Genomic DNA, 21825 nt, shown 5'->3' on the forward strand with positions numbered 1-21825 from the left:
TTTTTGTCATTTTGTATACAATAGATCAACCTATACTTAAATTATCACCATTTTCTTCTCGTTTTGTCTCATAATATACACTTTGTTGGAGCTCAAATTTGTATTCCCTTTTTTCACTCCAATTATCCTCCCTTTTGTGTTTTTGTGCAGTATGATTACTCCTTGATAATCAATCTTAGATAGTCTACATGTGTCATCTTGTTAGAATCTACCTCTAGTGTGTTCCCTTTTCTTTCCCCTAGCTAATTCATCAAAACTCAAAAATCCGAAAATTGGCTAAGGGAGGGATTTGTTTCTACCCTCCACCTTGTAAAAAAGACAAATGAGTATTTGTGTTTCAATTTTGGCATAATTTGGAGTTGTTTTGAGCAAGTTACGGATGGTCGAAGGTTTCCTTGGTCCTAAGAAACTTCGTCGACGTAGACAGCAATTTTTGAAACCATTAAAAATGCCGATGAGTTTCTAGTTCCTTCCTTGCCGTTGACTGTCAACTTCCTCTTTATGCCTTGGTAGATTTTTTGGGCATGTCGATCGAGAGTTTTTCTGTTTCCTTGGACCATCAGAATCGTCAATGTAATGTCCCCATTTTAGTAGACATGGATTTTGGCTGATTAGCCTATCATTCTGACCCTCGTAGGCTAATAATTGTGGATAGAGGGTCTTCTGAGGCAGAGGTATGGTTAATGGAGGTTCTTATCTTCTATTGAATTCAGTATGTTCCAGTTTGGTCTTCGTTTGTCTTAGATTGGACTTCGTTCGGGCTCAGTTTCATATACTTACTATTTATAGTAATTCAAGAGACGATCAAGATGGACCCTTTCTATTTTTAGTAAGTCATTGGATAGAGGACAAAATGGTCAACACGCTGTTGCAGACAAAATGAAGAAATACTAATAATTCATGGAGTTATGCTTATTTGATTATTAATAAAGTGATAACTTTATTAATAAATTTTATTATGAGGCCATTTAATGTTATATTATAAGTTATTATTATTTCATAAAGAAAGGGTCATATTCATCATTAAAATGGGGCCATGTTTTAATTAATTATTGAGCGCCTAGTCAAGGAGGAAATTAAATGACATAAAGTGCAAAAATAATTTTATAAAAGAGAATCTTCTAGAAGGAGGCTGACCCATGTGAGGAAAAGAATAAATAGAGGGTGAGGCTCATTATTTTGGCATCGAATATTTTGACACCTCCTTTGTTTGATAGCTTGTGGAGCCGAAGGATTCCTACAGTTTATCTTCAGCCATTGGGTACAGTAATGAAAGATCCCAAATGGATCCTTTTGCTGTTGCTGCTGTAAATTCTTAATTAAACATACTATATTTTTGTAATTTTCCGGTGATCTTATAGAATAGACAGAAGTTGCAGAAAGGGATTGTTTCTTTTTGGGTTTTGATGTTATAAGTAAAGTAATTGATAAATAGCAACAACTGTGAAATAAAACAGTAAACAATGTTCATATGTAAGAACACTTAAGCAATCTGAAAATACTGCAAATCATACCAGGCAAATAACCTAGTTTTGTATTTAGCAAGAATCCATACATTTATTTGAAGCTGTTCTCAATCTGGATTGATGCCAGATGGAGGAATATTACTGGCAACGAACAAGGAAGACCAAATAAGCTGAATACAACCCTTCAAGCCAACATACAAACAAGGCGTGGTTGCAAAGGAGGCGTGGAAGCTACTGCAAATCACGTGCCAGCTAAAATAGACCAGCCGCCCTGTTGAAACCCCCAATATGCACGCTGAATCTTCAAGACAAGAAGATGTGTCTTCTACCTCTGACAATCTCTGTGCAATCCTGGATAAATCCACTGTCAACTCTTGCTGAGGGCTATGTCCCAGCAAGCTCAGACCTGGGGTTTGCGTCCCAGACCAAAATCACTCTTCCAGAGCAATTCCCAAATTCGCAAGTTTCAAAATGATCAAAGATGCTATCAATTAGGTTCTCATCTCTTTATAAATCCTTTCCCTTTGCAAGTCGAACCCTAAAGAATAATAAAGATTGCGCTTTATAATTAAAGTGACACTTTCCCAATTATGGCGTCAAACTATAGAAAAATATCACTTTATTGCGAATAAATAGCTTCAAGCATCCAAAAAGACTCCGGGAGGTGAGAATCATGTAGCAAAGTTCAAGACCTTTCCAACGAGCTATAACACATAGGCATATCAAACCAGATGAAGCCAAAAATCCCTTATTATTCCAAAATGGCTATATACATAGCCTTATTTTAATTTATTTAACCGCTAACTTAGGAAATATTTAAATATATTTAAATATTTCCATAGATCCAATAATAGCCCAAAATAACCAACCAAACATGAATCTGACTTTGTCACCTGTCTGTGACTGATGCCAGACAAGATGGGCCAACTGGCAGTCCCATCCCTAAAATCTAGGGATGCTCCTAGAAACTAGGAAACACACCCAATCTTCCTGAAACTGAAACCATGGTATGGTTCCGTGGAACCTCAAATATGGAAACTGCCACAACCTCCTAAAAAGTAGGGAATCGCCCTAAAAAGTAGGAACCTCTCTCCAAACACCTGTAATTGCTCAAAAGGATCCTGCTCTACTCCTTGGTCCCCCAGGTGGTCATTCAGTCAACTGCCAATTCTCCCTAAAAAATAGGAGACCTCCCTAAAATGTAGGAACTGTCGTTTGAAGGTCCAAAACGGCTCACAGAGCCCCTGCAAAGCTCCATGACCCTCAGAATGAATCCCCTAACCATGTCATTGACCTACGGGAACTCGAATGGTAGGTCAACCTCTGCTCATCTCATGTCACCTAGAAAAGGGGACATTACAGGTAACTCTCAATTGGAAATGCGATTTTGAGGTTGTGAAATATCATCCGAATTATTGCTGGTTGTGAGCTCTACTTGAGGAGTTCAACTCGGAGTTTATTGTGTTTTGCAGCAGCATTCATGGAGGTCGAACTGGGAGAATGCTTCAGCTATAGGGTTAATTGACATCCATGTTATGACTGCACTCCAAGGGAAGATAGGTGATCATCTTGGAGGTGACTTGGGAGTATTTTTAGGGTGTTGAAGGCACTTTCTGAGGACTTTATCAGTTCTGTCATGAGGGTCTATCAGACCCATTAATACCCACATTTTCACTCATTTCTATCTGCTGGTTGATCAGAATTTTGTGGGGGCACTGGTGCATTGGTTTCGTGAATTCGAGACAATCATTTTCATAATGATTTGGGAGCTGATGACAACCTACTTAATTTTATTTTACATCTACAATTCCTAGGGCAGGGTGGTCAGCTTTCAAGGGGGCGATTTCTATCATAAAGGCCTCTAAAAATCCTAATTAAATTCTGCAGTCATCGTGGAAGGGGCTTCATTCATTTGGCATCATCAAAAACCAAGTTCTTGTTCATTCTTGGTCCTTGTTAGTCATTTTTTGAGTACTGTCAGTCTGAAGTCCGAGGCAGCCATTAGTATTCCATCTAAGTTAATTAGGTCTAGGTAATGAATGCTATTGTATCTTTTCTATGGTCTTATATTGTAATCAGAATCTTGGACAGCAGTATGGAATAATCATTTTGTAATTTTGAAGCATGTATGGCAACTATTTGACAAATGACAATTTCCCAATTTGATGCATATTCAAGTTGTTTTCAGTTTAGTGTTTCATTTATATGCATTGGAAATATCAAAAAAGTCGTTATGCATTGAGTTTGTAATGTAAAAAATCATTGAAATCTTTTGCAAATACATTCCATGTGTATCAATGTCAATAACACACAAAGTTATGCAAAGCCTTTTCCTGTGTCAATAACACGCAAGGTTATCAGTCTGAAACTCAGAACAACAATCCTAATGTTTGTATGTGAATTGTTTGATATATACCTTGAGCCATAAACATCAAGAAAGCAATCAGATTTTAGTAACAGCTAGTTTGAGGTTTGAAGGACAATTGTTTGACAATATTCCTTGAGCCTATCTTTAGCATTTTAAGGCCATAATCAGCAAGGGATATTATAGTAGTATCAGAGTCTTGATCCTGCCATCCTGGAGGGTTAAAGGCTTCGTATGCAGCCCCAAGAAGTTGGTCCTCACAGGTATTATACACGCAGAAGGGCATTACTATAGAGAGATCAGATTTTAGACATCCGACAGGATACCATGGTTGATAGAAGAGAGAATAGTCCACCACGTGATGAGGCTAGATAAGTGAGGGAAACAATGAGAGGATTACAAGATGGGCAGTAGCGTATAGCAGATACATTGCAGCAACTCATCGCAGCTATACAACAGTTGGCTAATCCTAGGAGGTAGAATCATGAGCAGGAGGATAATAGGAGTGTGGTTGGAACTCCCAGGGTTCGTAGAACTCCTACACACACTGTTGATCGACCTACTAGACCTACTTTCCTGAGGAATGAGCTAGGAGGCGTAGGAGAAGATGACGATGCTATGTTTGTAGACAATGTCATGGCAGTGCATGATGAGTGGAGCTTACTACCCCCTGATGTAAGAGAAAATTTGAACTTTGACAGGTTCCTGACTCAGAAGAGGGAGCATGCTAGAGCTGGGCAGGATAGAAGGCCACAGAATCAGAACAGGGATCTAGAATATGCTACCAGTAAATTGAACCTACCATTGTTTGATGGAAGTGGAAAGGTCACAACACGGTCATGGATACATAAATTGGACACCTATTTCTATTCGCGGCCTATGACAGAGGGAGATGCAATCAAATTTTCTACATTGCATCTTGATGGAGTGGCTAATGATTGGTGGTATAATGAAATGGTCACCCTGCAACATAACCTCATCAATTCATATCAGGAGTTCGCTGATCGGTTGGTTGAACGCTTTGATAAGAAATATCCAGAGTCCTATTTCAGGGAACTTGTTCAACTTAAACAAGTTGGGAGTCTGGAAAATTACATTGGAGATTTTCAGTGGTTATCAATTATGGTTCCCAACATTTCAGGGCAGAGATTAGTTGTGCTCTTCATTGAGGGCTTATTGGAGCCTTTGAGAGGATGGATAAAGGCTTTTGACCCACCATCATTATAGGAGGCAATGAAGAAGGCTAGAAGTATGGAGTTCGCAGTCCCAAAAAACAAGAGTTTACATAAAGATGTTCCTTCTACCAGCAATGAGAGTCCTCAACAATTTGCTGATAAGAAAAAGAAATCAGCAACCTTGGTGGATGAGTCACGGGAGGAGTTGAGGAAAAAGAAACTGTGTTTTTGGTGCAAGGAGCCTTACAACAAAGAGCATGACTGCCCCTTGAGGCCTAAGGGCAAGGCAAATCGTATAGTGTGGGCTTATTATGAGGATTATGATTTTGAAATTTCAGATCAGCAAGCTGCTTCAAGGAATGATCAGGGTGGAAAAGCTTCAGTAGAGTTTGGGCCTAATGGGAATCTATCTCCTATGGCATTATTTGCTAATGTACAGGATGAGATTTCATTCAAATTCAGGGGATTGGTCAATGGACTATGTTGCATTGCTTTGCTTGACACTGGAGCATCGTATAATTTTATCGATGAGGGATTTTTGTCCAAATGTAGACTTCAGGTAGAGGACTTCAATGGATTTAGAGTTATAGTCATCAATGGATATACCCTCACATGCACTAGGCGGATAGGTAATCTCACCTTATAGTTGAATGATTATGAGTTACAAGCTAACTTCTACGTGGTCAACATGGGTGCAGTGGACATAATATTGGGTATGAAATGGCTCCAAGACATTGGAAAATTTACCCTCAATGTACCAAAATTGGAAATGAAATTTGGGTTGAATAGCAAGGAGTATGTGTTGAGGGGAATTGCAGATGGGAGCTTGCATTCTATCTCACTCTGTAGAGAAGAGAATAGGAAGTTAGAGAATGAGATCATTCAGGAAGAGTTCACGTTTGCTCATGACTCCAGGGGTATAGAGTGGTATGATATGGATCAGCATGAAGGTATTGTTCAATTTGTGAACAATCCCTTATTTAAGGCAAATGCTACAATGTCTTATGATAATCCCCTTTTTGAGTTAGATGTTGACCACTCTTTTGACCAAAGTCCTGTGATGAGCAATGATCATAGTGTTTGGGATCCTTCCAGTGCATCGAGATTTCAGACAGGGCTTGCGGAGGAGTTTTCAGCAATGTACATGGTGAGGAGTGCATACAGCTTCACATTTGATCCACATTTACATGACTTATTTCATATGTGCAGTTCAGGGGTGCATGTGATGGACAATTTGTTTGATAGCTCACTTTGCGCAGAGATTATAAGCAAGTATGGTCAGTCTCTTGACTTGCTTCCTCTTGAGGCTTATACTCCTGTGACACTTGATAAGGAGATTGCGTGGGTTCAATAGATTCAGTTAGATGAGTTAGTGTTACAGGAGCTAATTGATGATGATAGGGACATTACACAGATCTTCACTTGGGGCTAGGTGGAGGAGTTATTTCTAGTCGAGATTGCTTGGGGGAAGCAATTTCAGGATGGGCGGACTGTAATGTCCCCATTTTAGCAGACATGAATTTTGGATGATTAACCTATCATTCTGATCCTCGTAGGCTAATAATTGTGGATAGAGGGTCTTCTGAGGCAGAGGTATGGTTAATGGAGGTTCTTGTCTTCTCTTGAATTCAGTATGTTCCAGTTTGGTCTTCGTTTGGCTTAGATTGGACTTCGTTTGGGCTCAATTTCATATACTTACTATTTATACTAATTCAAGAGACGATCAAGTGGGACCCTTTCTATTTTTAGTAAGTCAGTGGGTTGGAAAGAGGACAAAATGGTCAACTCCCCGATGCAGACAAAATGAAGAAATATTGATTAATCATGGAGTTATGCTTATTTGATTTTTAATAAAGTGATAACTTTATTAATAAATTTTATTATGAGGCCATTTAATGTTATATTATAAGTTATTATTATTTCATAAAGAAAGGGTCATATTCATCATTAAAATGGGGCCATGTTTTAATTAATTATTGAGCGCCTAGTCAAAGAGGAAATTAAATGACATAAAGTGCGAATATTATTTTATAAAAGAGAATCTTCTAGAAGGAGGCCGACCCATGTGAGGAAAAGGATAAATTGAGGGTGAGGCTTATTATTTTGTCATCGAATGTTTTGACACCTTCTTTGTTTGATAGCTTGTGGAGCCTTTCTGCAGTTTATCTTCAGCCATTGTGAACGGTAACTCTCAATTGGAAATGCGATTTTAAGGTTGTGAAATATCATCCGAATTATTGCTGGTTGTGAGCTCTATTTGAAGAGTTCAACTGGAAGCTTATTGTGTTTTGCAGCAGCATTCATGGAGGTCGAATTGGGAGAATGCTTCAGCTATAGGGTTAATTGACATCCATGTTATGACTGCACTCCAAGGGAAGATAGGCGATCATCTTGGAGGTGACTTGGGAGTATTTTCAGGGTGTTGAAGGCACTTTCTAAGGACTTTATCAGTTCTGTCATGAGGGTCTATCAGACCCATTAATACCCACATTTTCACTCATTTCTATCTGCTGGTTGATCAGAATTTTGTGCACACTAGTGCATTGGTTTCATGAGTTTGAGACAATCATTTTCATAACAATTTGGGAGCTGATGACAGCCTACTTAATTTTATTTTACATCTGCAATTTCTAGGGCAGGGTGGTCAGCTTTTAATGGGGCGATTTCTATCGTAAAGGCCTCTAAAAATCCTAATTAAATTCTGCAGTCATCGTGGAAGGGGCTTCATTCATTTGGCATCATCAAAAACCAGGTTCTTGTTCATTCTTGGTCCTTGTTAGTCATTTTTCCGAGTACTGTCAGTTTGAAGTCTGAGGAAGCCATAAATATTCCACCTAAGTCAATTGGGTCTGGGTAATGAATGCTATTGTATCTTTTCTATGGTCTTATATTGTAATCAGAATCTTGGACAGCAGTATGGAATAATCATTTTGTAATTCTAAAGCATGTATGGCAACTATTTGACAAAATGACAATTTCCCAATTTGATGCATTTTTCAAGTTGTTTTCAGTTTAGTGTTTCATTTATATGCATTGGAAATATCAAAAGAGTCATTATGCATTGAGTTTGTAATGTAAGAAATCACTGAAATCTTTTGCAAATAAATTCCATGTGTATCGGTGTCAATAACACGCAAAGTTATGCAAAGCCTTTTCCTGTGTCAATATCACGCAAGGTTATCAGTCTGAAACTCAGAACAACAATCCTAATGTTTGTATGTGAATTGTTTGATATAATACCTTGAGCCATAAACATCAAGAAAGTAATCAGATTTTAGTAACAGCTAGTTTGAGGTTTGAAGGACAACTGTTGACAATATTCCTTGAGCCTATCTTTAGCATTTTAAGACCATAATCAGCAAGGGATATTACAGTCGATGGTTCCTATTCCTAATCCTAGACAAAGTGCTGATGGAAGGTGGAGATTTAGTCTAAATGTTGGCATTGATGGTTCTTTCTATTCCTCGAATCGTTGGAACCACCGATTTGTTCTTGGCCTCCCTTTTGTTGTGACCATTTCACACATCGCCCCATTAAAATGGGGACCCCCTCTTTTTTGCTTTTGTTTTTGCTTGTTCTTCTCTCTGCTTTAGGGTTTTGAATTAAATGTGTGAGTCGTCTGGATTAGGGTTAAGCCTTAGAGTTGCCTTTTGATGTTTTCGAGCCGAAGTCCAATCCAATTTTGACAGATTATTAAGCATCCTCGCATTGATTGCAATTTTGAAATAAGATGAGCCTGCCAGGAAGTCAAGTTTGTCTCAGGATGGGTCCAGTTATGATTTTGAGGGCACATTCAAGTTAGGTTTAAAGGGGTTAGCATTTCAATGATTAAATTTTGCAATTTTGTCCAGGTGAATTTTGACCAAATTTTGGAAAGTTTACTAACTTGCCCCTGGCCTTGGAAATGGCCTAATTTTGCCTTGTCAAGTGATTGAAGACCAAAAATGTGGATATTTTAGCCTATAGAGGTGAAATCGCTCCTGTCCCTCACCCAGGGACCAGGGCGAAATTGATATTTAGTGCAAATTGGTTATTGACTTGCTTAATTTGTTTTGTGCAGGATCGCCAGGGGATATGATCGAACACGAATTGAAGATTTTGAAGATTTCGAAGACTCAAAAACGATGAATTTTGAAGATTCAAGACAAGTTCGCTCCTGTCCCTCACCCAGGGACCTGAGCGATTTTCCTCAAACACATCTCCTTGGACGTTTTTGGGATTTTGACTCTTGGTCATAGCTTGCAAAATGATGATATCTTCCCCAGCAAAGAGAATTGAGATGAAAATTATGAAGATTTGACCCTAAGGACCAAAATCGCTCCTGTCCTTCACTGAAGGACCGGAGCTTGTTTTTCAAAGTTGCATCGTCCTTGCAGGGCCAAGACATTTTTTTTGATTGGAAGAGGTCAAGGAGGGCACGTTTTGTCCATGGAATATAATTTGAGCGACCAACTAACAAGGAAATATGCTAAAATGACAAGGATCGCTCCTGTCCCTCACTGAAGGACCGGAGCTTGAAATCCAAACTTACATTGTCCACACAAGATTTAAGTGATTTTGCGATTTAAGAAGGTCAGGAGAAGAATGCTTTGTTCATTGAATATAACTTGAGCCGTCTACGATGTTGAAAATCAACCCAAATTGACTAAGGCGCTCCTGTCCTTGACCAAGGGACCAAAGCGAATATCAAAGGTAGCTCCTGTCCCTCTCCTAGGGACCAGAGCGATTTTCCCTCAAGACATGTTTTTGGCCAAAGTAAAGCGAATTTCAAGATTGATATGAAGGAAAGAGGGCATAGTCACTCCATTTGAAGATAATTTTGAAGGTTGCAAAACGCAAAGTGAGCCTGTAATAGCCAAGGCGCTCCTGTCCCTCTCCAAGGGACCAGAGCGATTTCCTCATAAGGCAAATTTCCCGCAAAGTTAGAACGAATTCTATGATGGAGATGAGTGAAAGAAGGCACAATCAACCCGTTGGAGACAATTTTGAAAGTTGGCGAAACACCAAAGCTTATAAAAGCATGAGGCGCTCCTGTCCCTCACCAAGGGACCAGAGCGATCTTGTTAATATCTATTGTTTTCCATGCTTGGGCGCCAATATCATTCGAAGTGCATTAAATGCCAGTTTCGCTAAAACTCCAAGATATTTTGAAATTAAATTGGCATTTAATGAGAGCGCCTACATTTATTAATTGATTTTAGCCTTTTAAAAAATCGAAATTCAATTGCAAAGGCATTTAATTAATTAATTAAATTATTAAATGAAAGGAATACGCTTGGGGTTTTATTTTAAATATTTTGTAAAGGGTCGGCCTCCTTTCTATTTAATTTTGTTTATTATTTGCTTCATTTCCACCAAGTCGGCCTATTGGAAATTGCCAAGGTAAGCGCCTATATAGTGGAGGGGTGTTGAGCGATTTTAATCCATCATTCATTCATTTGTTCAAATGCGATTTGGAGAAGCCAAGGAAGGAGCGAAATCTCATCCAAGGAGGGGTGCGAATCTTGATCCAAGGAGAGGTGCGAAATCTCAATCCAAGGAGAAGTGCGAGCTTTGCTAGAGGTTAGAGGAGGAGCGATTTTTCCTCAAGGCGTTGAAGGCTAAGGGTGGTGAAATTGCTAGAGGAAGCTCACGTTGAAGACTTCGATCCACATTTTGCCTAGCAAATTCCTTAATTTTTGCATCTTTTTTAGAGATAGTTCTCAAAGAAGGGTATGGCAAGATCTTCCTCAATTTTGAATTTTGAAATTTTGAATTTCCAATTGCATAATCGTCATATTTAGGAAATGATAATTCAAAGATTTATCATGAAGTTTCCTAAATTTAAAGCTTAAACTTAATCTATATCTTTTTTTACGCTCCAAGGTATATTGCTCATTATGAAATGTTATGTAGGTATCACGATGGCGACCCCAAAGGCAGGAGCATCCACCAGTCGTCCAGCCCTTATGAAGGAAGATCAAAAGAATGAAGAATTGGAGACCAAGATCGTGTCAAAGTGGAGCAACATTGGAGATACCAACTTGGGAAACTTCAGTGTGAAGAAGTTTCGAGAGGTCCCTTACATTGGGAAGCCATCACCTGTCGCAAGGAGAATAATTGAGAGTGGCATTATCAAGGCAGCTGGCTTCCCTCCAGCAGTCCAGTGCCATGAGCTGATGATCGAGTGTGCCCGCCATTATGACCCACAGTCAAGATCGATCGTGACCAAGGAAGGAAACACTTTGGCTTATCTTTCAGATGAGGCTATCAGTGAAGCTCTTCATCTACCAGAACATAAGGACATGATTTACAAAAGCTTGGAAGGAGCTAGGTCCATGTACGAAGATGATCCAGACACTTGCTTGAGCATCATCAACAAGAATTGGCTACTCAAAAGTCGTCCTCGCCTGAGCAAAATTCCCAACACACCACATAGGATCGACTTCCAGGAGGAGTACAGAGATTTGATAACCTTACTCAATCGAGTTACAGGGGCTCCTCAAGCCTTCTATTTTGAGAAGTGGATGTTCTTCTTCATCCAAGTGATAGTTCAAGGAAAAGGAACAATTCATTGGGCTAGAATCATTAGCCATTGCTTGGACGTACAGTTGAGAAGACTAAAGGCTACTAAATCCTTCCACATGAGCTTGTACATCATATATGCCTTGATCAGGAGTTTTGAATATGCAGGACTACCTCACAGAGGATCGATTGGAAGAGGACCTGGAGAAGTCAGAGTTTGTGAATCTTATGTTCATTTGCATCATCCACCTGGGAGTAATTACAAGTTAGTCAATGATACCTTCACAATGAACATCACTAGGACACTGCAAGGCGGGATTCATAATCGGCCATCTCAGGAGGCACAAGAACTTGTAAAGAGGTATGGTGCTTGGTTTATCCAATTCCAGAAGTTTACATATATCAGAGTTCATGGATGTCCTTCACCTCCATACATGTTGCCAAGATATCCGACAGACAGGATAGTACTACTTGAGGTAACTAGGCAACTGGCAGCTTATGCGAAGGCATTCAGACACAGACATGGAAATGGGATTCCTGTACCTATCATACTAGGAAATTCAGTTGAGGTGTGTCCTAATGTTCCAGCTTTAGATGATGCAGAAAGGGAGTTGGCCTTATATTCATTTTCATTCTTTTCATTAAGGGAGAATTTTGATCCTTATGGCCATATAGAAGAGACAGTTGGTAGAAAATACAAGCATGAATGTCAGGTAGAAGACTTTTGGATGAATCTCTCAGATGATTTAGAAGTAAAAAGAAAGATGCATTCCAGATTGCCTTTGGATTTCATCAGGAAATGCAAAGTTTACAGAGTGGCCGATCAAACTCAGGACAGTGGCAGGCACCTCCAATCCTCTTATGATAGAGAGGACAAGGCAGTAAAGATAGATTGGAATGAACCTGAGGTTGTGGACTTGAAGACTTTGATGGCTCCAGTTTTGTCCTGTACTCGCAGATGGGTTGATGTGCAACATCAAAAGTTGAGAGAGCAAAACATATCAATGACTTTTACTTTGGAGGAAAGGTCGGTAGAAGGAGCAAGCGTAAGTGAGGGCCATCCTCATCCTAGAAGCACAAGCGAAGGCAATCCTCACCCCAGAAGCGTAAGTGAGGGCAATCGCCATCATAGAGGTGCGAAGAGGAAGGAAAGACCTGAGAAAAGAGAATCTTCCAAGAAAAAGCAAGAGGCCAATCGAGATCGCTCATCCGGCAAATCTTATCGACAAGAGAAGAGGACACTTGAAGTTGAGGAATCTATGGAGTCAATGGTTCAGAATGATAAACCTGAAGAAGGACAGGCATCTCAACGTTCATCAAGTCAATCTCCCCAGGTCAATGAGCTACATGAAGACAAGGATGATGATGAAGCAACATCTCCTCTCCGGAAAGAAGAGTCACTACCTAAAGAAATACAAGTTAGAGAGACAAGGTCTGCCATTCCAGATTGGTTGAAGGAGAGATTAACAAGGGTAATTGTGATCGAAGACGAAGATAATGTGATTGATTTAGATAGCCTTGTTGGAGATTCTCAGGGAGTAACAGAAAAGAGGAAGGCCACCAAAATGTCCAAGATGATCAGAGATGAGACAGGGTCCAGGAAGTTGCAGATAGCTACACCGGCAGTGGACAAATATGAAGGTGAGATCCTTGCAGAAGAATATGATGTAGAAACCGTTGAGCTTGGTCCACTCACCACCGAGCAGGCATTGGATGAGGCAACTGATTCATTTGAGGCACTTAAAGATAAACTTAAGGAAGAGATGGAAAAGAGTAGAAAACTTGAGAGAGAGGTCAGTGCTTGGAGAGGCTACTTTAGCCACCTCAGTCAGCCTTTGGGACGTCAGGATCCAGCAGTACCTCCTGTGCAAGCACTTCCCCTTGAATCAGTTGGTGAAGCAGAGAAAGTTAAGAGCTTGGTCCAGCTTATGAGCTCTTGGATTGACAAATCCCATACAGTCGTCGTTGAGTTTGCAACAAGAATGATGCAGACCATTCATCGGGCTATCCAGGTCCTTGAGATCATCCACAACCTAATGATAACCGTAGGCGCCTTTGCTCATACTAAAGATGTTATCATTCCTGTCCTTCAAGTAATCAGGCAAACACCAAGAAAGATCTTAGCACAAGAAAAGATAATGGATGGAGGAGCTCATAATTTACTCCAGTGGTCTACTTTACTCCAGATGAAGGAAGTTCTCTTCGAGGACACCAGCACTAAATGCAATCAAGTAGAGGAGGTCATCAATCCAATCCAGGACAAGGTGTTTGGGGTTTTATGTACTATTCTCGGCAGAAGGATCGAAGTTGAGACAGATGTGGATCTTCAAGAATTAGAAGAAAGGGTCAAAGTCATCTTTTGCAAGGATGAGAATGTGATTACAGACGAGCAAAGAGATCAAATGTTTGCTACTATGCTCCTGATTGAGAAAATTAAGGAACTCGAACCTGAATGGGATGCAACTCTTCTCAAGGCCTTTGATCAGATTATTCACTTGGAGGAACGAATGAGGAATCTTCCTGAGATTCCTATTGCTGAGATCGAGGGAATCGTGTCTAGATTCATTACATATGCTAAAAAGGAGCATTGGAAAGGGAATAAGGTTCTAGAAGAGAGGTTGCTATAGATGACATGGCACCTTAATTGTCATTGGTCTATGTTTCCTAGATTTTTGTGCCAAATTAAATATTTGGCTATGCATTTAATGTTGTGCAATAAAAAGGGAACTTTTGTAATAAAACCCTAATTAGGGTTTAGGTGTCAGAATCTCAGCCATTGATCTTCTTTTGATCTGGGCCGTTCATTGTAATTGAGGATGCTATATATACCCTCACTCATTTTCATTTTGTAATAATAAGAAATTAGAGATTAGAGAGCAATAAGAAATAGTTAGAAGATTAGAGTTTTGGAGAGAAGAAAGTTATTTTGTAGCAAGATTGAGTTTGAAGAAAGGATTTCAAACAATTGTTGTCTATTTTGGCTTTGAGATCAATAAAATATTGAAGTTATGGTGTTTTATTGCAATTCTTGTGGCTATCTTCATGGTTGTTCATTTTCTTGAATCATTCTCAATCGAAGTAGTTTTTAAGTTTGAAGGACTAAGTGTTGGGCTTGATTTTGGTGAGATTCACGTTCCAAACCACTAGCTTCTTACTGATTGTGGGAACGCCTTGCGTGGTCAACTGGAGATACCTGAATTACTTAAACCTTCAATCGTCATTGAGCTTTGGATATGTGCCTTTGTGGTAGTGTCCATGATCCTTGATGAATTGAAAAATCATTTGTTACCTTAGAAGATCGCATTTCAGTTGGGTTGTTACTTCATGGCAATATTGAAATTGGTAGAATCTTGCCAAGTCTAGCCTACATTGGGTCATTCATAGGATTAGATCAGAATTTATCCCTTGCAAACTCTACCTTTTGATCTTTTTGGAGAAATTGTTAGTTTTAGGAAAACTTGTTCCTGCAGCTTGGAGAACGTAAGGCCCCTTGATGAAACAGCATTCACAACGACCACTGGTGCTTATCCACACGTAGAGACCCTACATAAAAGAACATTGGAGTCACCCTAATTGATCCTTTTTTGTGACATCTTCAGCAATCAGAGGCTTTATTCAAGAGAGGATAAGGTACCCTTGGGTATTTTATTCTGTGTATGATTGTGTACAAAATACACGTCAACACCTTTCCACACTGACAAAGAAGCAGAAAAAGTTTCAAGTGTTGCATCAAGAGTTTCTTTTGGTTCTAGAGTTGGCTTCAATCTTTGATGTGGTTCTTGGAACCTTCTTCTTTGCTGACTTTGTTCTTGAAGAAGTCCAAGTTGCCAATTTGGGAAAAATGAGTGTGGCGCATGTATTTTCAAGTTGTCATCTAGTAGATGAGCTTGTTGGGTGGCCTTGATTTCTTTTTGGCAAGTTTTTTGGAAAATTCGGTAAAGTTATGATGGGTTGAAGATTTTGGTGGTTCTAGGAACTATTGGAACCTCCAACTTGGTTCCTAGTTCCTAATATGTTGCCAATCACTAATTTTGAGATGGTGGAGTTTGGAAAGGCAGAGTTTTGTGTCAAGGTTTTCCATTATTCTTGGAAACATGGGAAGCCTTGACAAGTCCATGTTCCTCTCTAGGTGCCGATGTCAATTTCTTAAATAATTGTCAAAGTGCTTCTTTCGCATGTGTCAAGGTGCACTCTCGATGCTCAATGTTAAATGTGGCTTGGTTGATCAAGGTGTTAGTGGTAAGTGTTTTCTTTCAAGCTTGATGTTCATTGGCATGCAATGGGACTGAAGGTTGTAGCCTTGTATGCAGTCTTTTGGCAAGACTTCATAGCCTCTCTTGTTCCACTACGTGATGGCCATGCAATTGAAGGTGGACTTGAGGGCTAATGCTCAATGGCCTAACGACAAAGTGCTTCAGCAAGATTTTTGTTTTATCCTTCCTTGTTTTGGCCTATTTTGGCATGCGATTATGAGGCTGGTTGATGGTCCGACCCCTGATAACTCTTTTTGTTAGGGTCCGATGATTTTAATGCCAATTTCAAGTTTTGGCTTGTTTGGCACAGTTCATGCTTTTTGGTAATTTTGAACTTTTTTGGTGACCTGACACTATTTTTTGTTGCTGACTTGTTAAATCTACTCACATTGATGGCCCCTGTCCCCCTATAGCTACTAATATATTTGGTGGATGGCCCAATCTGATTGTTGTTGGATTCCCTTTGATCTAGGGCATCCTTTTGGGTGCATTTTCTTCGTCAACCATGGATTTGGGCAGTGTTGATGTTTTTTTTATGACACTTTCAAACACAAAATAAAATACTAAGTATCTTATCCTCTCTTGAACAAAGACTTCTTGGATGCTAAACTATGTGATCAAACAAGACGATTCCAAGGTTTTAATATTCAGGTCTTGAGTTTACATTGTGGATAGACTCAGTGATTGTGATGTGATTATGCTGGAATCACAAGGGGACTTTTGTTTATAGTTGAATGTAGCTGGAACTTGGAAGTTTACTTGACTTAAAAATAAATAAAAGGATGAGGGTTTATAAAGCTAGCCTAATCCTAGAATGTAAGAAACTATGAATGACTCGATGAAATTCAACCATGTTGTGTTTCACCATGTAAGGAACAACTAGGCAAAGCTGGTGCGATCTTCTAAGGAAAGCGAATGATGTTTAAATCACTACTAACTATCATCAACACCATCAAAGGCATGGATATCAATGAGTAAGTAGTAATTGAAGTTAAGCTTATTTTAAGAGTTTAAGCCAACCATACACTACAACTTATAATCAATAAATTGTAAATGGTATGAACTTTAGAGTTTCACCATGAATCGTACACAATAACTTCCATCCATCTAATCAACATTAAAACAAAAAGAAGTAGAGACCATGCAAAATGTTCAATCAATACATGAAATTCACCATGTCTTCAATGAAAATAATATGCTTCTTGCAACAAAGTCTTGGCAACAATCTCCTTTTCTCCTACTCTACTCTAACTGTCTGGTTATTATCTATTGATCAACTAATAACTATTAACCTTCACAAATGAGAGGTTTGAGTCTTATATTGTGCTCTCCATACAATTAATGGCTCAAATTGATTCTCAAATAAATGGTCGAGGTCTTACAATAAAACCCTAATTAGGGTTTTCTAGAAAAAATTTCCTTTTGGCCAATGAAATAGTTACAATGAATTGGACACATGTCCATCTTGATTTCTAACCAATGAGAGTTGAGGTTAGGCACATAAAACAATATTTGATAAAGTGCCATGTGTTAATTGCTCCTCCTTGGATGAATTAGGTACGATGTATTTGGACATGTTGATGTGGCACAACTTTAATGGTTTGAAAGTGAATAGGATGCCACCTCAACTTGTCTTCTTTATAGATCATTACAAAGTATGGGGTTCAACAATATCTCTTGATACTCAACATTTCCAACTTGTTCAACATGATGAAGATGGGGCATATTCCCAAATTGTATCATCTGGGGTGATCAAGCAAACCTTCTAACTTTGCTTAACTCTTTTGAAACTATCTTTGTTTGATCGCACTTGCTTTTTCATTTTCTAAATTGGGAATTTTCTTCCTTGTGAAGTACTTCATCTTGATGATGTTTGATGCAATCTTCATGATGCCTATGCTGGATTCTCTCTTTGTGCATGATGCACTTGAATAGCACACCTTGGTGTGGGGAAGTATCCTCATGTATGTGGTGTATTTGCATATATAGTCTCTCACTATGAAGCCATCTTCATTAATCTCTCCTTGTACTGACAGTAACCTTGGATTTCTGAAGGAAATTCAAGGTTGCAAAGCTTCTTCATCTTCATTGTTATGTCTTGAACCTCGTCCATGATGTTCTTGCACGAAGCTAGAAGTCAAAAATACTGATTTGGAGATGGATAATGCTCAAGGAAATGCTTCAAAATTATTTGTTCCAGAATTTATTTAAGCTCTGTTTTTATTATAATTTTTAAATTTAATTTTAGAAATCAGAATAAGCATTCAAATGGCAATCTTAGGAACACATCATGATCTTGCAAATGACAATTCTCACAAATTGTAAAAAGAAAATCTGGTTTTCTGTCTGATTACTGAATGCTGTTTTAGAATCTATCTCTTTTCCCATGGTGGAAGACGGTTTGGGATTTGATCAATGATCAGCCCTCTTCCTTTAACGATTTTCTTCAAATTCTCACTTTGTCAATCAAATCTTTGAATGTGACCGGCCGAGCGATTCACTTCTTGTGCAAATTTATCTTCCAGCTCTGCCTGAATATTTGAAAGTCTCTATCCTTCTCTAAGCGATTTTGAGATGCTCTTCCTTAGAGCGAATTTGAGAACAATTTCTCTTACTGTGACTTCTGTGTCTTCCTTTTCTCCACATGAATTTGGGAGAGAAGATTGTAATTTAATTCGAATTCGTTCTATTGAAATGCTTCTCTCCTTTCATATATAAGCCTTATAGGTTGATACTCTGTAATGTCCCCATTTTCGGATTCTCTAGTATGTGTGGTTGTCGCTGATATTTTGGGTTTGTGTCAGCATGATCCAAGGGGTGTTTTGGTATTTCCAATAAGCTTGGATGGTTTAGAGGAGTTAAATGATGCTTTCAAATGTTATTTTCAACTTCTGGTTTGGGCTCCAATATTCTTGGAGAGAGCGTCTATTTTTAGTAAGTTACCTAGTCAAGTTCGTTTATCATCTTTCATCATCAGGATCACTTATGTGCCATCAAATTTCAATTCTGATGCTTTTCGGCCATTTTCGCAAGTCGGGTGTACTATTGACTATAATTTAATTAAATTTACTAAGGTTGCTATTTTAATTAAAATTGTTAAATGAGCACCTTAGTGTTATAGCTCGTTGGAACCGGGATGAGAAGTTGTAAATCTTGGGCGCATAAAATACGGATCTTGTGTGTCAAATTATCATTATATTAATGAAAAGGTCATTTTTGGAGCAGCAGGGGAGTTTAAATTAATAAAGTGACTTTATTATAATGTCAACTGCAAATTATAACATTAAGTTACTTTTGAAGGGAAAATGAAATAAAAGAAAGTATTTCTCTCAAAAAGGGAAAAGGCTATCATAAAAGGAGGATAAAGGGAATTGGAATTCATTCAAGAGTTTATTTGTTTTCACTTGTTTTGGAGAGATATCTCTTGGATCATCTTCTAGGACGAAAACCCTTGGAGATATGGCGTGACTTGGACGGAAACCCAATATCACTTAGGGAGGGATTCATCACGGAATTCCATTGGACCTTCATTGCATTTTCAGATCAGATTTGGAACTACATTGCACCGCAGATTTTCAGATCAGTTTGGAGGCATTCATTGGTGGTGTTGTGACTTGAAGACTTAGGGTTTCAAACCTGTTGACGTGTATTTTGTACACTATCAGACACAGAATAAAATACCCAAGGGTACCTTATCCTCTCTTGAGTAAAGCCTCTGAGTGTTGAAGATATCGCGAGAAAGGATCAATCAGGGTGACTTAAAGGTTCTTCGTTGTAGGATCTCTACGTGTGGATAAGCACCAGTGGTCGTTGTGAATGTTGTTTCTTCAAGGGGCCTTACGTTTTCGAGTTGCAGGAACAGGATTTTCCTAAAGCTAACAGGTTCTCAAAAAAAATCAAAAGATAGGGTTTGCAAGAGATGAATTCTAATCTAATCCTAAGAATGCCTCAATGTAGGCTAGTCTTGGTAAGATCCTACCAATTTCAGTATTGCCAAGGAATTACAACTCTACTGTAATTGATGCGATCTTCTAAGGTGATTAGTGATTTTTCAAATCATCAAGAATTATAGACACTACCATGAAGGTATTTATCAATAGTTCAATAATGATTGAAGGTTCAAGCAATCTAGATATCTCCAGTTGACCACACAAGGCGTCCTTACAATCAGTAAGAAGCTAGTGGTTTGGAACGTGAACCTCACCAAAGATCAAGCCCGACACTCAGTCCTTCAAACTTAAATACTACTTCGACCGAGAATGATTCAAGAAAGTAAACAACCATGAAAATAGCCACAAGAATTGCAATAAAACACCATAACTTCAATATTTTATTGATCTCAAAGCCAAAATAGACAACAATTGTTTGGAATTCTTTCTTCAATACTCAATCTTGCTACAAAATAACTTTCTTCTCTCCAAAAGCTCTAACCTTCTAATTTCTAATTGCTAATTATCTAATTTCTAATGACAAAATGAAAATGAGTGAGGGTATATATAGCATCCACAATTACAATGAACGGCCTAGATCAAAAGATCAATGGCTGAGATTTTGACACCTAAACCCTAATTAGGGTTTGTTACAAAAAGTTCCCTTTTTAGTTGAACATTATTAAATGCATAGCCAAATATTTAATTGGCACAAAAATCGAGGAAACATAGACCAATGATAATTAAGATGCCACATCATTCTATAACAACCTTTCTTCTAGAACCTTATTCCCCTTCCAATGTTCTTTCTTAGCATATGCAATGAATTTGGACACAATTCCTTCAATCTCAGCAATAGGAATCTCGGGAAGATTCCTCATTCGCTCCTCCAAGTGGATAACCTGATCAAAGGCCTTGAGAAGAGCAACTTCCCATCCAGGTTCGAGTTCTTTGATCTTCTCAATCAGGAGCATAATAGTGAACATTAGATCCCGTTGCTCATTTGTGATGACACTCTCATTTTTGCAAAAGATGACCTTGACTCTTTCTTCCAACTCTTGAAGGTCCACATCTGTCTCAACTTCGATCCTCCTGCCAAGAATGGTACACAACACCTCAAACACCTTGTCCTGAATTGGATGGATGACACCCTCAACTTGATTGCATTTGGTGCTGATGTCCTCGAAAAGAACCTCTTTCATCTGGAGTAGAGTCGACCACTGAAGTAAATTATGAGCTCCTCCATCCATTATCTTTTCTTGTGCTAGGATCTTCCTAGATGTTTGCCTGATTACATGCAGAACAGGAATGATAACATCTCTAGTGTGAGCGAAAGCAGCTACTGTTATCATTAGGTTGTGGACGATCTCAAGGACCTGGATAGCTCGGTGGATTGTCTGCATCATTCTTGTTGCAAATTCAATGGCTACTGGGTGGGATTTGTCAATCCAAGAGCTCATAAGATGAACCAAGCTCTTGATTCTTTCTGCCTCGCCAACTGATTCAAGGGGAAGTGCTTGCACAGGAGACACTGCTGGATCCTGACGTCCCAGGGGCTGATTGAGATGGCTAAAGTAACCTCTCCAAGCACCGACCTCTCTCTCAAGCTTTCTATTCTTTTCCATTTCTTCCTTAAGCTTGTCTTTAAGTGCTTCAAATGAATCGGTTGCCTCATCCAGTGCCTGTTCAGCATTAAGTGGACCAAGCTCGAATGTTTCTACATCATACTCATCTGCAAGGATTTCACCTTCATACTTGTCCACTACTGGTGTAGCAATCTGCAATTTCCTAGACCCTGTCTCATCTCTGATCATCTTGGACATCTTGGTGGCCTTCTTCTTCTCCGTTGCTTCTTGAGAATTTCCTATAAGGCTCTCTAAGTCAATTACATCATCCTCGTCCTCAATCACAATCACCCTCGTCAGTCTCTCCTTCAACCAATCTGGAATGGCGGATCTCGTCTCTTTAACTTGTATTTCCTTAAGCAATGGTTCATCTTCTCGGAGAGGAGATGTCACTTCATCATCATTCTTTTCTTCATGTAGCTCATCAACTTCGGGAGATCGACTTGACGAATGCTGAGGTGCCTTCCCTTTTTCAGGTTTATCATTTTGTACCATCGACTCCATAGAC

General features: G+C 39.0%; 1 protein-coding gene across 2 annotated transcripts in view; it reads left to right on the top strand.

The window, feature by feature from the left end:
• Positions 1–21825, top strand: part of LOC131063761 (uncharacterized) — a 131044-nt gene that overhangs the window by 70335 nt on the left and 38884 nt on the right. The window lies entirely within an intron of this gene.

Source organism: Cryptomeria japonica, chromosome 5, assembly GCF_030272615.1.
Source record: "Cryptomeria japonica chromosome 5, Sugi_1.0, whole genome shotgun sequence".
NCBI lineage: Eukaryota > Viridiplantae > Streptophyta > Pinopsida > Cupressales > Cupressaceae > Cryptomeria > Cryptomeria japonica.